The following is a 19,458-nucleotide window of genomic DNA, read 5'->3' as shown; positions in this document are numbered from 1 at the left end:
AATTAGTTGCATGAAAGGGATTGTGACAAATAAGAAAATACACCTCACAGATTTCCAACTGCAGGATATGATTGACTCAAAGCCCCAAGTACTGTGCTGTGAAGCCACATTACCCATGAACTGCTGTCAGTCGATGAGCAGGTTTACTAAGGTAGACGGGTACCTCAGAGAACTGAGACTCCTCATAGGGGCAACTGCTCTGCAGATTGACTTTGGCTTGAGTACTCTGAATTGGCAATGATGAACATTCTTAGAATGTGCACCTCAGTCTACAAAATTTTTATACAATCTTCTATCCTTCCCGCTCTTCTTCAGGAGAGTCAAACCTACATCATGGCCTGGCAGCATTCCCAACCTCTCCAGGTTCTTTCCCTCCCTCCAGGAATTTACCCTAATAAATCTCTCATATGTTTGACTATATTTTGGCTGCTGTTTCTTGAAAGAACATGAGCATCAAATAAGTCTACTGGTGGAAAATAGCCAAAATGTATTTCAATTTGATATTTTATTTTTTATTTTATTTTTTTATACAGCAGGTTCTTATTAGTTATCTATTTTATACATGTTAGTGTATATATGTCAATCCCAATCTCCCAGTTCATCCCACCAACACCACCACACCCCAGCTTTCCCCAATGGTGTCCATACGCTTGTTCTCTACATGGTACAGGTGAACAAGTTTGCAAGGCAGAAATAGAGTCAATTTGATATTTTAAATGAGCACTACATTTTGTTTTGATTTGCACATGTGTTCCTTCCCTTCCTTGAAGGGAAGATTAAGGTGTGAGAGTAACATTAAATTGAGTAATTGTCATGACCAGAACTATGATATGTATTTGAAGTGCATTCATGTGAAGTGCTTCTCTTCAGTGTCTTTGAATTTTGTAACACATGGGTGAATTTTCAGTCAATTCCTATAGCACTTGAAAAATATTTCTAATATAATAGTTATCTAATAGGATTATGATAAATTGTTTACGTACATCTCTCCTACTATATTGTGAAATTTCTAAATTGGGAAAGGGTGTCTTATTTTTATGTATACCCTGAATGCCTAGCAGAGTCCCTAGGACATAGTTGTTCTTCAAAACTGTGTATTGAATGAAAAAAGAATTTTAAGCCTCAGTAAGAACTAAATAATAAGGCAAAAATTGTCTTTAGAATATTTAATACAGCATAAATTGTGGGTAAGTTGTAGAAATTGAGTATGTATAAATTATTTTTATTTTGATATCCCATATATAAATATCTCACTCAAATATGTCAAAATATATGATTAAACTTATTACATATTGGCTTATCATCCTACAGAAGTGTAACAGAAACAAATGTCCTTTAATTCCCATGTGTAAATATTCTTCCCTTTTATACTGCCTCCAGTCAAAGAAACATTCATTCTTAATATTATCAGTCCTGTCCTTTTTTTTCCATTTAAAGATAAAGTAAATATTTTTCTGTTTACCACAAGGAATAAGAATGGAAGATTCTAGGTTTAGATCTTTATAAATGAAATTTTATATGTCTATTCCTCTTGTCTCAACATCATGAAGTATTACAAATAAGGTACTCTGTTTTTTTTTTAAACACCTTTATTGGAGTATAATTTCTTTACAATGCTGTGTTAGTTTCTGTTGTATAACAAAGTGAATCAGCTATACGTATATATATATGCCCATATCCCCTCCCTCTTGGGTCTCCCTCCCACACTCAATAACTCACCCCTCTAGGTAGACACAAAGCACCGAGCTGATCTCCCTGTGCTATGTGACTGTTTCCCATTAGCTATCTATTTTACATTTGGTAGTGAATATATGTACATGCCACTCTCTCACTTTGTCCCAGCTTACCCTTCCCCCTCCCCATGTCCTCAAGTCCATTCGTTACATCAGTACATCTGAGTCTTTATTCCTGTCCTGCCCCTAGGTTCTTTGGAACCATTTTTTTGTTTGTTTTTTGGGTTCCATATATATGTGTTAGCTTACTGTATTGGTTTTTCTCTTTCTGATTTACTTCACTCTGTATGACAGTCTCTAGGTCTATCCACCTCACAACAAATAACTCAATTTCTTTTCTTTTTATGGCTGAGTAATATTCCATTGTATATATGTGCCACATCTTCTTTATCCATTCATCTCTTGATGGACACTGAGGTTGCTTCCATGTCCTGGCTATTGTAAATAGAGCTGCAATGAACATTTTGGTACATGACTCTTTTAGAATTATGGTTTTCTCAGGGTATATGCCAAGTAATGGGATTGCTGGGTCATATGGTAATTCTATTTTTAATTTTTTTAAGGAACCTCCATACTGTTCTCCATAGAGGCTCTATCAATTTACATTCTCACCAACAGTGCAAGAGGGTACCCTTTTCTCCACACCATCTCCAGCATTTATCATTTGTAGAAGTTTTTGATGATGGCCATTCTGACCGGTGTGAGGTGATAACTCATTGTAGTTTTTATTTACATTTCTCTAATGATTAGTGATGCTGAACATCCTTTCATGTGCTAGTTAGCAGTCTGTATATCTTTTTTGGAGAAATGTCTATTTAGGTCATTTGCCCATTTTTGGATTGGGTAGTTTGTGTTTTTGATATTGAGTTGCATGAGCTGCTTGTAAATTTTGGAGATTAATCCTTTGTCAGTTGCTTCATTTGCAAATATTTTCTCCCATTCTGATGGTTGTCTTTTTGTCTTGTTTAAGGGTTCCTTTACTGTGAAAAAGCTTTTAAGTTTCATTAGGTCTCATTTGCTTATTTTTGCTTTTATTTCCATTCCTCTAGCAGGTGGGTCAAAAAGGATCTTGCTGTGATTTATATCATAGAGTGTTCTGCCTACGCATTCCTCTAAGAGTTTTATAGTGTCTGGACTTACATTTAGGTCTTTAATGCATTTTGAGATTTTCTTTGTATATGGTGTTGGGAGTGTTTTAATTTCATTCTTTTACATGTAGCTGTCCAGTTTCCCAGCACCATTTATTGATGATGCTTTCTTTTCTCCATTGTATATTCTTGCCTCCTTTATGAAAGATAAGGTTACCATATGTGCGTGGGTTTATCTCTGGGCTTTCTATCCTGTTCCATAGATCTATCATTCTGTTTTTGTGCCAGTACCATACTGTCTTGATTACTGTTGTTTTGTAGTATAGTCTGAAGTCAGGGAGCCTGATTCCTCCAGCTCCATTTTTCTTTCTCAAGATTGCTTTGGCTATTCGGGGTTTTTTGTGTTTCCATGCAAATTGTGAATTTTTTTGTTCTAGTTCTGTGAAAAATGCCAGTGATAGTTTGATAGGGATTGCATTGAATTTGTAGATTGTTTTGGGTAGTAGAGTCATTTTCACAATATTGATTCTTCCAATCCAAGAACATGGTATATCTCTCCATCTGTTTGTAGCATTTTTAATTTCCTTCTTTGGTGTCTTATAGTTTTCTGCATACAGGTCTTTTGTCTCCTTAGGTAGGTTTATTCCTAGGTATTTTATTCTTTTTTTTGCAATGGTAAATGGGAGTCTTTCCTTAATTTCTCTTTCAGATTTTTCATCATTAGTGTATAGGAATGAAAGAGATTTCTGTGCATTAATTTTGTATCCTGCTACTTTACCAAATTCGTTGATTAGTTCTAGTAGTTTTCTGGTAGCTTCTTTAGGATTCTCTATGTATAGTATCATATCATCTGCAAACAGTGGCAGCTTTACTTCTTCTTTTCTAATTTGGATTCCTTTTATTTCTTTTTCTTCTCTGATTGCTGTGGCTAAAACTTCCAAAAATATGTTGAATAATAGTGGCGAGATTGGGCAACCTTGTTTTGTTCCTGATCTTAGTGGAAATGGTTCCAGGTTTTCACCACTGAGAACAGTGTTGGCTGTGGGTTTGTCATATATGGCCTTTATTATGTTGAGGTAAGTTCCCTCTATGCTGACTTACTGGCACAAAAACGGGCACAAAAACAGAAATATAGATCAATGGAACTGGATAGAAAGTGTTGATGGACACTTAGGTTGCTTCCATATCCTGGCTATTGTAAATAGAGCTTCAGCGACCATTATGGTACATGACTGTTTTTGAATTATGGTTTTTTCAGGGTATATGCTCAGTGTTGGGATTCCTGGGTCGCAATGAGCAGAAGACCTGAATAAACATTTCTCCACAGAAGATATATACATTTCCAACAAACACATGAAAGAATGCTCAAAATCATTAGAGAAATGCAAATCAGAACTACAGTGAGCTATCACCTCACACCAGTCAGAGTGGTCATCTTCAAAAATCTATAAATGATGAATGCTGGAGAAGGTGTGGAGGAAAGGGAACCCTCTTGCACTGTTGGTGGGAATGTAAATTGATACACCCACTATGGAGAACGGTACGGAGGTTCCTTAAAAACTAAGAAAAGCTATTGGGTTTTTTAGCTGGTGAACTTTGAGTGACATAGTACACTTTAGAAGGGCATGTGAAGGATTTACAGAATGATGTGGGTAATGAGGTTATGGAAGTATAGATTATTATTTTAAGAATTTTGAAATGAAGGAATTGAAAAAGACATTGCAGCTTCAGAGCTATCAGGATTTAGGGACTTTTTTGGTTTTATTTTCTTTTTTTTTCTGTGAGTGGGAACATCTTGAATTTGTTTTTATAATGAAGGGAAGAGATTTGGTGTCAAGTGGGAGATTGAAAACAAATGAAGGAAAAGACTGCGGTGAGAGAGATGAAAAAGAATGTAATGTAAATGTAAAAATTTTAAAAAGAAGATGAAGAAGAAATCTAGGGCCTTAGAAAGAAAAAGACCAAATGTTTTCTCTGAAACAGGAAGAAAAATGTATGTTTGGTATAAATATAGATAAATTTTGAAATCAAGAAGAGAGACATTGAGGAAGTTCATGCAGTGATGCTTCCAACATAGATTACATCCTGGTCCTGTTTGATAATATTAAATTCAAGGAAAACTAGTAATACATATTAGTATACTAGTATTACTAATACTAGTAATACAATTAAACATCAAAAGAATATAATTTGAACATGTTTCATAAAAGTTTTAACTATACTAACCATTTTCTAATTAACAGGTAAAGTTAAATTTAACAGCTTTAATTATAATGACTAGAATTGTATTCAATATAGTTCTCAATACTAAGGTATATTTAATCCTTATTTGTAAAAAAATGCCTTCAACCTAGAAAATAAAGAATAAAACAAAACTCCAGAATATATTTTTAATTGAAGTATAGTTGATTTACAATATTGTGTTAGTTTCAGGTGTACAGCAAAGTGATTCAGTTAAATATATTTTTTTCAGGTTATTTCCCATTATAGGTTATTACAAGATATTGAATACATTGGGTTGGCCTAAAAGTTAATTTGGGCCAACCCATAGTTCTTATGTTATATAGTAAATCCTTGTTGCTTATCTATTTTGTGTGTAGTAGTTTGTATCTGTTAATCCCATACTCCTTATTTAGCACCCCCATACCTCTACCCTTTGGTAATCATAAGTTTGTTTTCTATGTATGTGAGTCTGTTTCTGTTTTGTAGATAGATTCATTTGCATTACTTTTTAGATTTCACATATGTGATTTCATATAATATATGTCTTTCTCTGTCTGAATGACTTCACTCAGTATGATATTCTCTAGGTCATTCCATGTCACTACAAGTGACAATATTTCATTCTTTTTTATGGTTGAGAATATTCCATTATATATATATATATATATATATATATATATATATACACACACACACACACACACACACACACACACACACACACACGCACACACACACACACACACACACACACACATATATATGCCACATCTTCTTCATCTAGTCCTCTGATGATGGACACTTTTGTTGCTTCCATGTCTTGGCTATTATAAATAGTGCTGCAATGAACATTGGGGTGCATGTATCCTTTTGAACCATGGTTTTCTCTAGATATATGCCCAGGAGTGGGATTCCAGGATTACATGTAGCTCTATTTTTAGTTGTTTTTTTGTTTTGTTTTTTATTGGAAGTATAGTTCTTTACACTGCTGTGTCAGTTTCTGCTGTACAGCAAAATGAATCAGCCATACATATATTTATATCCCTTCTTTTTTGGATTTCCTTCCCATTTAGGTCACCACAGAACACTGAGTAGAGTTCCCTGTGTTATATAGTAGGTTCTCATTAGTTATCTATTTTACACATAATAGTATATATATGTCAATCTCAATCTCCCAATTTGTCCCACCTCCCCCTTTTCACCCTTAGTAACCATAAGTTTGTTTTCTACATCTGTGACTCTATTTATGCTTTACAGATAAGTGCATCTGTACCATTTGAGCTATTATACAATACTTGTCTTTCTCCATTTTATACATAGTAGTGTATATATGTCAATCCCAGTTTCCCAATTCATCCTATGCCCCCTTTCCCCCTTGGTATCCATACGTTTGTTCTCTGTCTGTATCTCTATTTCTGCTTTGCAAATAAGATCATCTATAACATTTTTCTAGATTCCACACGTATGCGTTAATATACAATATTTGTTTTTCTCTTTCTGACTTACTTCACTCTGTATGACCACCTCTACATCCATCCACATCTCTGCAAATGACACAATTTTGTTTCTTTTTATGGATCAGTAATATTCCATTGCATATATGTACCAAATCTTCTTTTTCCATTCCTCTGTTGATGGACATTTCAGTTGTTTCCATGTCCTGGTTACTGTAAATAGTGCTGCAGTGAACATTGTGGTTCATGTACCTTTTTGAATTACAGTTTTCTCCAGATATACGCCTAGGAGTGGGATTGATGGATCATATGGTAGCTCTATTTTTAGTTTTTAAGGAACCTCCATACTGTTCTCCATGGTGGCTGTACCAACTTACATTCCCACCAACAGTGTAAGAGGGTTCCCGTTTCTCCACACCATCTCCAGCATTTATTTGTGGATTTTTTGATGATGGCATTCTGGCCAGTGTGAGGTAATACCTCATTGTAGTTTTGATTTGCATTTCTCCAATAATTAATGATGTTGAACATCTTTTCATGTACTTTTTGACCATCTGTATGTCTTCTTTGGAGAAATGTCTATTTAGATTTTCCCCCATTGTTTGATTGGGTTGTTCTTTTGATATTAAGCTGCATGAGCTGTTTGTATATTTTGGAGATTAATCCCTTGTCAATTGCTTTGTTTACAAATATTTTCTCCCATTTTGCGTGTTCTCTTAACAATTTTTGACATTGGTTCTCTTAGTTGATGCAATATATCCCTATTGAAAAAGTAATAAATCGCCAAAGAGTTATTGCTATCCTGTTGTACATTCACCTCTTAGGTATCATAGAGGGTCCAGACAGCATGTTCCTTTTCTCTCATGAGATTTTTTAACAGCTTTATTGAGGTATAATTGACACATGAACTATGTATATATTTAACATGTACAACTTGGTGTTTTGTTATGTATACATTGTGAATGATCACCACAATCAAGCTAATTAATATATCCATAAACTCTACATGTTTACAGTTTTCGTTTGTGTTAGTGTATGTGTATGTGTGTGGGATGAATAAAAGACTTAATATAAGATCTACCTTCTTAGCAAATTTCAAGTATACAATACAGTATTGTTAACTATATTCTCCAAGCTTTACATTAGTACATATTCACCTTGAATAACTGACATTTTGCTGATGTTCATCAAAGGATACATAGTTGCACAGGATTTTTGTTTAATAAATTTATTTATTTATTTTTGGCTCTGTTGGGTCTTCGTTGTTGCATGTGGGCTTTCTCTAGTTGCAGCGAATGCTGGCTACTCTTCGTTGTGGTGCACGGGCTTCTCATTGCAGTGGCTTCTCTTTGTTGTGTAGCATGGGCTCTAGGTGCGCGGGCTTCAGTAGTTGTAGCTCACAGGCTCTAGAGTGCAGGCTCAGTAGTTGTGGTGCACAGCTTATTTGTTCTGTGGTATGTGAGATCTTCCCGGACCAGGGTTCGAACCTGTGTCCCCTGCAATAGTAGGCAGATTCTTAACCACTGCGCCACCAGGGAAGTCCCTGCAGACGATTTTTGATCAAAATTTTTTGATAACTCTGATACCTAGAGCTGCTTTTGAAGCAATGGATTGATAATCCTTTATGCCAATGGAAGATAAAACTTGCAGCTTATAAATGTGAACATATTTTTTAATTCAACAATGTGATTTTCTTCTTCTGTATTCTTTTTTCCAAATATCTTTATATATTTACATTAATATATCCAAAAAATGTGTGATTATGGCATAAATTATATACTCTGTGACTAAGAGTTTGGAGTTTAAAATAAAATATCTCTAGGGATCTCAGAAGGACACTTTTGTTGTACTTACTGTGCACCATGGTGTGATGTTCGTCTTATGGAACTCAAATTCTATGTTCTGTTTCAGAATATTTGATCATGGCAAAGCTTTGAAAGGTGTGTTTATTATATATTTCAAGACCTGTGTTGAATATTCAAATTCCTCTTTATGGATAGAACCAAATACAATGTGCAAATGCAAACACTTCTACCACTCCATTTTTTTCCTCTATGAAATAAATAAGTAGATGTGAAATCATTTCTCCTAACTTTTCAAAAACACCCATTTTGTCTAGAACTCATTTAGTAATTATACTCTATTATCTAGATAATATGATTTTAATGAAAAAGAATCTAGTTCTAGGCATAAAACCATGACGTCATTATGTGTGAAATCTCTCGAGAGGAACAAAAACAGAATTGATCCTCAAACAGTGTTCCTGAAAACTCTGTATAAAGTAAGGTATATTGAAGACCTAGACTCTTATTCATTAAAATAGAAGTGCCAGAGTCATGCTGACATTATGGAGCGCTGCTGCTAAATACTGGTACATTTGCATACAACACCTGAGTCGTTAGAAGTCTCCAAACTATTGTTCAAACAGGATGAGAGCAATGTATTGTACATAACTAGGTTTTGTACTGCAGTGCAAAATAATCTTTCTATAAAAGGGTAATCACACAAAAAAGTACTTTGTTGGAAAGACCTTTTTGATTGCAGAGAAATAATAGAATACTTTGTGATAATATAAAAACTGCTCTGTATATTTCAAATTACATAGAGAGGAAAGAAAAGATGTGCTTTTGACTTCATACCACCCAAAGAGGGCTTTTATAAATAAACTTCATGTACTTCAAAAGTTAACAGTTTCTGTTAACAGGCCACCTTTGATAGCCATTTCGAGTTATAAGCTACTTCACAATATTCATGTGAATTAAAATGTGTTTCATTTTTGAATCAATAATTAATTTTTAAATTTACATACCAAATGCATATCTAAAGCTCCTACATACCCAAATGTTCTAAAGTACAGCTGATTTACGAAAACAACAATCTCTACCTCTACCACCAGTATAATTTTCAAGTAATTTATATTTGCTTTTATGTAGAATATTTACCTCAAATTAGGTTCATTTCCTTGATGATCTGTGATGGTGTTTGTTTCCCTAAAGTTATCTAAGAAAACAGAAAGTTGATTCATAAAAACCTTAGTGAGGTCCCAATGATGACAGGCCATCCTGATTGAAAGGTATCCTAATTGATAAAAATTAGCCATTTTGAATCTAAGAACTCAGCTCTAATATCTTTGCATCTGAATTATTTAAACAATACTTTGAAGACTATTTTGTGAGAAAGTCGTAGAATCTTATCACTTGAACCTGTGTCACTAAATTCTTATTTTGAACACAGAGCAAAAAAGAATGCTATTAACTTTTAAGTACCTACTTGCTCTCACATCTGCTGTCAGCACTTCTGAGTATTCTCTAGGCTTTCAATCGCGTGGTCCTTAATTGGCATCTTACTTGGTCAGTTAATAAAGTTTGTCTTAGATCTTAATTGTGGAAGAAGCTCCTAATTTAGCTTGTGATATCAAGAACTTACTGGATAGCAGATGTGAGTTATATTTGGCTCAGCTCAATCTGCTTGAATTGCAAGCTCAGCAAGAACAATGAGTGGTGGTAAGGAAAAGTTTTTATGCATTCACAGTATAGAGTAATGGTTAAAGAGCAAAAACTCTGGAGTCACATTGCTTTGGTTCAAATCCCAGGTCCACCACTTAATAGCTGTGGGATCTTGGGCATGTAAGTAGTATTTGATGTGCGTTGTTTTCATCATCTATAAAATTGGATCAATCAAAAAGCCTTACTTATAAGATTAATATGAGGATTAATGAAAATATTTTATGTCAAATGTTTGTTATCTGTCATATAATAAGCCTTCAGTATTTGAACTTTTAGATTTTAGTGTTCATTAGACTATTGAATATGTTCAAACTTTGTAATTATATTGAGTATGTTACTGCATTCTTGCTCATTTTGTCATTTCCTCTAGTAACTGATCTTAAGGTCTCTTTGAAACAGCAACTTCTCAAGTGAAGTAGAGGCATGCGTGTAGAGCAGTTAATTTTATGGAGAGATTACTTGCAATAAAGATTTTGACTCTGCATCCTAGAACCATGGGAGGGTGTTTCACTGTTCATTGGGTGATTAGGCTGTGCCACAAGATAGAGTTTAACAGGAGTGCAGCCAAGGTTAAAAGGTTATGTTATTTAGACTATAACATAGTGCCAACCAAGAAAGAGATCAATGCATGAATCGAGGTCACTGAGAACAGACAACATGCACACCAGTCTCAAGTGGTATGTATTAACTTAGAGCAAGAGGAGAGAGTGCACAAGATCCAGCCCCTTGCAATGCATTGGTCCCTCATGGCCAGCAGAACCACTCCACAGCCAACATGGGCAGTATACCCACGTACATCCTGCATTGTGCTGCAATAGAAAGACCCTGTTCCCTCCGCACTGAGAACAGATATAGCAGTGGGGTTGGCCAAGTGCCACATGATGCATACTTAAGCAGAACAAATAAGTATACATCAAGCCCTGAACAGAGAAAGAAATTCCCAAACAATAAGATGTGCCCAGCACAGGCTGTGAGGGCTCTTTATCTCTTCGCAAGGAAATGTTTTAGGCCCCAGGCTGCTCTTATGTGACCATGAAAAGGCTGACAAGCTGAAATGATTGTCTTTCCCAACAGAGGGCTTTTTTTTTAATGGGAAATATTATACTATGTTTGTTCGTTGAAAGGGGATGATTGTAGGCATGAGGTTTTTGGGAAGGAGAGGGTAAGATTCAGTGAACAAGTAGAGACCTTCACTTATGACAGGGACAAGGCAGAATATATGGGTCTAGGGGAAGATAGGATGGTCAATACAGGGAATATGAGGAAAATCACTTCTGTTAGTACTATGCAGTGAACAAGAAGCAAGGACTTTAACCAAGAATAAGAAGAGGGAAGAGGTGTTAGATGTTTGAGGAGAAATAAGAAGGTGATATACAGTCACCTCAGAGAGTTGAGAAAGTTAATTGACAAGCGAATCGAGTATGATTGGCAGACTGCACTAAGAAGCTGCTTGAGCTTTGTGCTCATAAATTTAAAGTAAAAGCGATCAGCATGATTGGATATTTTCCTCTTTTGTATTTAGCTCATCAAGCTTGGTACAGAGAAGGGATACAGTTGGATTTAGCTATATGAGTATGTTAGAGGCATAGAAGGTCAAGGTACTTCAAGATGTAGGTAAGAGAGTAATTATAATAGTGGTCCATGGAATCCAAGATGGAAGGTCAATTACTTTTCTATTTGGATTTCAGGTGCATGTCTTTTAAAATTCAGGTTAAAACTGTTGTTACTGTAGCTGTTATTATGTCTGTATAACTTTGGACAAGTTAATTAAATTCTCTGAGCCTCAGTTTCTTCATCCAAAAAAGTGAGGAAAAAAATAAATTGTTCTAGGTATTTCAAGCAGAAAGAGATTTACACAGGGAACTAAACGTACAAAAACTGTAGGACTGTCTAGAAGAACAAATATCAGAGGGTTTCCGCTAGCTTTCCTGTGTCATTGAGGAACATTGGGTCAGAAATATGTTCTTCAATTCAGAAGAGATCAGGAAACTCCAGTAAACCACTACTGATGGAGCTTGCCCATAACTATGGGACAACTGAGAGGAAAAATCTCATATTAATTATCTTCCAAGGCTGGGAAAATTCACAGGGAAAATTGGAAAATATACATGGAAGACAGAAGATTGAGGAGAGGATAGAGGGAGTAAAGTTGATGAGCTATAGCAGATATTTTGGGGAGCAGGAGACCAAGATGCAATGAGGCACACTGATAGATGGGCTGCCCTCTTCTCATACCTCAAATTCTGGGAATTAGTCTCTTTCTTGTTATTGACTTCTCTCTCCCTCTCACCCTTTATATCCAATCAGTTTCTTAAGCCTGTTCCTCTTTCTCAAAATTAAGTTCAACAAATTGTTATGTAATATTTACTGATCATTCAACTATTCAATCATTTACTCATTCATGTAACAAATATTTATTGAGCACTTAATATGTGCCAGACACTCAGAGCAAAATGCTGGTCTTTGCCCTCATGTGCAAATGAGTGTACTAGTGTTGTGTTTGAGAACACCAGTTGTGTATTAGAACACGTTGAATGGCAATTGACAATACATGTAGGCATAATCAAGGCTCTGGGAAATGTTGGATCACTTAATCCAGCATTTTCCAAATATATTGGACCACAGAATCCTCTTTCTTTGATCAAAACACCTATAAACATCTCATAGAATATCACATCCCTCTCTTCAGTATAAAACCTAATTAATTAGTTTAGCATACTAAGCCTATTAGTCTAGTCCAAGCTATTTATATCATTTATTTCTTTGCCACTCCCCCCCCACAAACCATATACTTTGGTTAGAGTTCTCAACTACTCAAGATCCACCCCTCTCCAGAACACAATATTCTTGTCTCTACACCATAGTGATTCTCAAAGGGATATGGGCTGGAAATCTAATGAGATGAATCTCTGGGTATTAGTGCCTTTTATCCATCATTAAACTGATATACTTCTTATCTGTGAATCTGAGAAATGCTGAGTATAAAGAACAATGTCACAGTGTATTTTACCTGTGAGTATTCTGTACATATCAGCACCATGTCCTTTTTTCAATGTCCGATGTCCTTTTGTCTTTTCCTTTTGAAGGGCCAATAATTAATTTCATGTTGCTTTCAGTTAACTATACCTTTCAGCAAGAAAATTCTAGAGAAAACTTTCATATCCAATTCACTCTACTCTGATCATCCATATTTGAGTCATCTAAGTTCTGTATATCTCAATCTTTCCATCTGTGAAAAGGAGAGAAAAGTACTGAATATATATCATTAGCTATTTTTGACAAAAGTAATGTGTTTGAATATCAAATGCTTGAAATGAATATATATGCAGCACTATTCATTATTCTCATGCTGATTTTGTACCACTAATTAAGATCATATATATGAAATCTCTTTTTAAAACTGTAAAGCATTGTATACAAATATAAGGTATCATAAAAGAACAATATGGTATTTGCATCTTTGCTAAGTACCTTATGTACATTATCTCATTTAAAGTTCTTAGCAAAGTTGTATGCAATTAAGTTCATGGGCACTATACTCAATGAATGTAATGACTCTAAATAATAATAATAATTGCTATATACAAAATATATTATCATATATGAAATGTGCTTAGTTTCAAGCAAGTGTTCTAGAAATTATAGAATTTTTCAAGTGGTTAGGGAAACCTAAACATAGGTAGAACGATCTTGCCCTAAGTATAAATGGCTATATAATTTTAATATGTTGTCATATAAACCCTAAGATAGTAACATCTTTAGAAATTTAGTGACTAGAAAAATAAAACCACTTCCCTGACTTAAATGGTTAGATGGTTTGTCTCTATGTTTAAATGTAGACAAAATTATACCTACTGGTTCTTATTTCAGTAAGTTAAGGGTAAATCAGTGTAGCCCAAAGTGGACTACATCTTGATCGACACCCAAAGAAATCCCATAATCTGCATACTTAGACTTGTTTGTTTGTATTTTAAGGAGTATAGCCTTTCAAATATGAATACAGTGTCACTGGAAGATACTCCATAGCAATGATAGCCAGTTTACTGAGAAAATAAAACTACAAATATGATACAAAGCATTATTTAGATATTATTTAACATATGTATATTAGTATATGTATGTGTATAATGCATGTGTGTATACATATACCTCTGTTTTTTATTGATTTGCAGTAATTTATACACACACACACACACACACACACACACACACATATGCAGCATAAGAAGAAAGAACACAGGGCAGGAAGATGAGACATTTCATTAGTCAACTGAGGGAGTTGAAGATTTCTGAGCCCCTTTCTAATCCTTGATTTGAAAATGATAGTAATAATGACAATGATAATAATAATAGCACCACTTATAAGTATTTACTGCATCTCGGGATTTTCATATTTTATCACTTCACAATAACCTTGCATATTTGATATTATTTATCCCTCTTATGCAGATGACGAAAATCGAAGCTCAGAGAGGCTTAGTAATTTGCCTAAATCCACACGACCGGTAAATAGGGGAGCCAAATAAGTTTTTTTGCGTTGCACTTTTTAATGACATCATATTTTTATATTGATATATAACTTACATAATACAAAGTTCACTTCTTTAAAGTGTACAATTTTAAGTAGTTTTATAGTATATTCACAAAGTTGTGCATCCATCACCACTATCAAATTCCAGAACATTTTCATAGCAATCACTTTCCATTCCCTCCTCCCCTCAGCCCCTGGCAACCACAAATCTACTTTCTTTCTCTGTAGCTTTGCCTATTCTGGACATTTCATATAAACAACAGCAAACAATATGAGACATTTTTGTGCCTGGATTCTCTCACTTAGTATAATGTTTTCAAGGTTCATTCATGTCATAGCATGTATCAGTAGTTCATTACTTTTTAACATTATTGATATTCCATTACATGGATATTCCATATATTTTTATCCATTCATCAGTTGATGGATGTTCAGTTTTATCCAGTATTTTTATTATTATGACTAATGCTGCTATGAATATCCAAGTACAAGTTTTTATGTTAACTTATATCTTCAGTTCTTGTGGATATATACTTAGGAGTCAAATTGCTTGGTCATACTGTAATTCTATGCTTAATTTTTTGAAGAACTGACAAGTTGTTTGCGAAAGCCCAGCTGAGTTTTTAAAACAATTTAATACTTAAGAAATAGCACTATAAAGTAGCATCCAAAATTCATAGCAACAAGATGAAAAAAAAAAACCCTACAGTTCTCCCTTTTCATGAGTGAAAATGCCCAAGGGTAGCTCAATGAACTAAATGATAAATGATTATTCTACTCACTAGTATAAATATTGACCAAACAGCCTTAGGGGGATTCAAAGTTGTACAAGAAAGGAGAAACCTCTCTAGTGAAGATCTGTTTATTTTCCTAATTACACTCTTTTTTTTTGGTTTTGTTTTGCACTTTTAATGTAAATGTGCATGCTATCTTAAATAATTATACATGTAGTATTAAAAATCTGCATTAACTCAGTTACTGATTACTCTCTATAATTAAAGCTGCGTGTTTGAAAAGCCAGCATTACTTTGCAACATTCATGGATGGAAAATCTATATTCTGTTATTTACTTGTACAAAATCAAAGAAAGAAAAGTCATTGTAAAAGGAATTTATAACTGAGTGGTCTGTGGATGTTAGCAGTACCTTTCTGTAGTTTTGTGAGTGTGCAGTTTATTGTTTCTGAATGACAGTAGAGCACATATTTTCTCTATAAGTCATTTTGTTTAATGTTATTTCTCTTAAAATTTGCCAATTGAAAGCATTAATATCTACAATAACCTATATTTCTTCTCTCTGTGCTTTTATTAATTGGACCCACCAAGATGTTAAAGAACTGGTAGTTAAGTGACTAACCCAAGATCCCAAAACTAATAAGCTTGATGAAGGACTTGAACTTATTCCTCTATATCGAGATGTGGACCTGTATGCTTTTAAAAATTTGTTTATTTTATAACTCTTTTAGGAGGGTGATTTAGAGTGGTGATTGGGAACAATAACCAGAAGAAAAGCAAAATCTTTCATGCTTTCAGTACTGGAATGTCAAAGACAGAAAGAATAAGTCTTATGGTACCTAAAATAACTCTCTGGGAAATGAAAGTAAGCTTGGGGTTGAAGTCTCCTCATTTGGAGGATGTAGAGAATGTGAGCTTTGAATGGATTTGGGGATTTTTTTCTCTTTCTTTTCTAGTTGTTTTAAACTGAATTGAAAGTATTAATATGCTATGCACTGTGATTACTATGGTTTACCATATACACTCATGTACGATTGAACTGAAAAATGTATATGCAAGAAAAAGAAAGTGGACAAATTAATATTAAGTATAACATTAAAGAGAAGGATGTCAAAATACACAGTTGAATGAGCTACTGAAGAAAGGGAACTAATTTATCCCAAAATTCAAAACACTCCTGGATCTGATAATCTACCCTCAAGGGTTAATGAGAACAATTTCAAGTTAAGCATGAATAACAAATAGAACTCCATGCATTATTGATAAGTACATAGGGCGATCTCAAAGACTGAACTTTTTAGAGCCTTCCTTTATCAGAGCTCAGTTGATGAAAGGGGGACTTTTACAGTGATAACTATCTCGTCAGATAGTGTCATTGCATGGCATAGGCAAGCTACTCCCAAGTGTCTTTTACTGCAGTGCTACAATAATTTGTCCCTTAACATCGAAAAATAACAGGCTATTACTTATTAGGTTTTTTCTGTAAAAGAGCTTGAAGGTATGAACCTGATTCAATTTTAGTGAAACCATTTCCTTGGTATATTTTCTCATTACTTTTTAGGAACCATGTGAATAGATTGTAAGCTCCACTGAGGGCAGTGTTTTTGTTTCATCCTCTTTTACTGACTGCTAGATCCCCAGCACCTATAACAGAGTCTGACACATAGTAGGTATTCAATAAATATCTTTTGAATAAATGATTTTATGGCTAATTAATCAAAATTATTAAGAATGATTTTTACTCTGAAATATCTGTAGAATCACTAATTGAAAACTGAGATTCCTGGCAGGATAAAAATGCTGTACATTTTTCTAAATTGTGACTAAGGTAAACTTAGCTAGAATTATGTCAAAGATATTTACTTTTATAAATGAATTAGTCAGCTATTGAGGCGACATCTAAACACAAAAATACATTTCTACTCCAGGATGAAAAAAAAATCACCCAATCAAAAAATGTACAGAAGACCTAATTAGACATTTCTCCAAAGAAGACATACAGATGGCCAAGAGGCACATGAAAAGATGTTCAACATCGCTAATTATTAGAGAAATGCAAATCAAAACTACAATGAGGTATCACCTCACACCAGTCAAAATGGCCACCATCAAAAAGTCTACAAACAATAAATGCTGGAGAGGGTGTGGAGAAAAGGGAACCCTCTTGCACTGTTGATGGGAATGTAAATGGGTACATCCACTATGGAGAACGGTATGGAGGTTCCTTAAAAAACTAAAAAATAGAGCTACCATATGACTCTGCATTTTCACTTCTGGGCATATATCCAGAGAAAAACATAATTCAAAAAGATTCATGCACCCCAATGCTCATTGCAACACTGTTTACAATAGCCAAGACATGGAAGCAACCTAAATGTCCATCGACAGAGGAATGGATAAAGAAGATGTGGTACATATATACAATGGAATATTAGCCATTAAAAAGAGTGAAATAATGTCATTTTCAGCAACATGGATGGACCTAGAGATTGTCATACTGAGTAAAGTAAATCAGGCAGAGAAAGAGAAACAGCGTATGATATTCCTTATATGCGGAATCTAAAAAGAAATGAAACAAATGAACTTATTTAAAAAACAGAAACAGACTCACAGACTTAGAGAACGAACTTATGGTTACCAGGTGGAGGGGACAGTTAGGGAATTTGGGATCGACATGTACACACTGTTATATTTAAAATGGATAACCAACAAGGACCAACTGTATAGCACAGGGAACTCGGCTCAATGTTATGTGCCAGCCTGGATGTGAGAGGAGTTTGGGGGAGAATGGATACATGCATATGTATGGCTGAGTCACTTTGCTGTGCACCTGAAACTATCACAACTTTGTTAATTGGCTATACTTCAGTATAAAATAAAATGTTTAAAATAAATCTCAAGATGGATTAATGAGAGTAAGAAGCACGGTTTTTATCAAGGCCAATATTATTTGCAGGATTTTACTTTTTGCATTTATGCTAAACACTCATTGTTTATTTGTTTTTGGACTGCACCTCTGAGAACAAATACCTATTATCTGTGTGGGCTTCTTGTATTTTGGGTTTCCTTTGTACATTTGGCTATTCCTCCCTATTTTGCCTCTCTTTTCCCAACATGGACAGCTTAGATGATTTCCATATACTGTTGATTTTCCAAAGAATGTCACATTAATACATTATTAGGGACTTTCTTATCACAGAAGGGTTCCCATTATTTGGGGAAATGGGGTTTTTCATTTATAAGAGTGGTTGTTGTGTTATAAGGCTGTTTTAGACTGTTTGAGCTACTATAACAAAATACCACAGATTGGATAGTTTGTAAACAATAGAAATGTATTTCTCACAGTTCTGGAGGCTGGAAAGTCCAGGATCAAGGCACCAGCATGGTTAAGTTATCTGATGAGGGCCCTCTTCCTGATTCATAGCTCATGCCCTCTGACTTTGTCCTCCCATGTGGAAGAGGCTAGGGAGTTCTGAGGGATCTCTTTCATAAGAGTATTAGTCCCATTTGTGGAGACTCCACTCTCATGATCTAATCACCTCCCAAAGGATCCACCAACTAATACTATCACCTTTCAGGGTTGGGATTTCAACATATGCATTTGGAGAGCATACAAACATTCAGTTAATATGAAACTTTATATTTTTAGAGCAGTTTTAGGTTCCCAGAAAAATTGAGAGGAAGGCACAGAAATCTCCCCTATATTCTTGCCCCATGCATAGCCTCCCCCATTATTAACATCCCTCACCAGAGAGGTATGTTTATTACAATTGATGAGCCCACCCACATTGATGCAACATAGTCATCAAAAGTTCATAGTTTACCTTAGTGTTCACTCTTGCTGTTGTACATCCTAAAGGTTTGGACAAAGGTATAATGACATGTATCCATCATTATAGTATCATATAGAATATTTTCACTGTTCTAAAAATCTTCTGTGCTCTACATGATCATCCAACCTTCCCTACCATCCTTGGTAAACACTGGTCTTTTTACTGTTTCCATAGTTTTGCCTTTTCCAGAATGCTATATAGTTGGAATTATGCAGTATGTAGCCTTTTCAGATGGGCTTCTTTCACTTAGTAATAAACATTTAAGGGTTTTCCATGTCTTTGCATAGCTTGATCGCTCGTTTCTAGTTAGTGCTGAGTAATATTCCATTGTCTAGATGTACCACAGTTTATTTTTCC

The sequence above is a fragment of the Stenella coeruleoalba genome, assembly GCF_951394435.1.
Source record: "Stenella coeruleoalba genome assembly, chromosome: X".
NCBI classification, from domain to species: domain Eukaryota; kingdom Metazoa; phylum Chordata; class Mammalia; order Artiodactyla; family Delphinidae; genus Stenella; species Stenella coeruleoalba.
Note: the sequence above shows the minus strand (reverse complement) of the source record.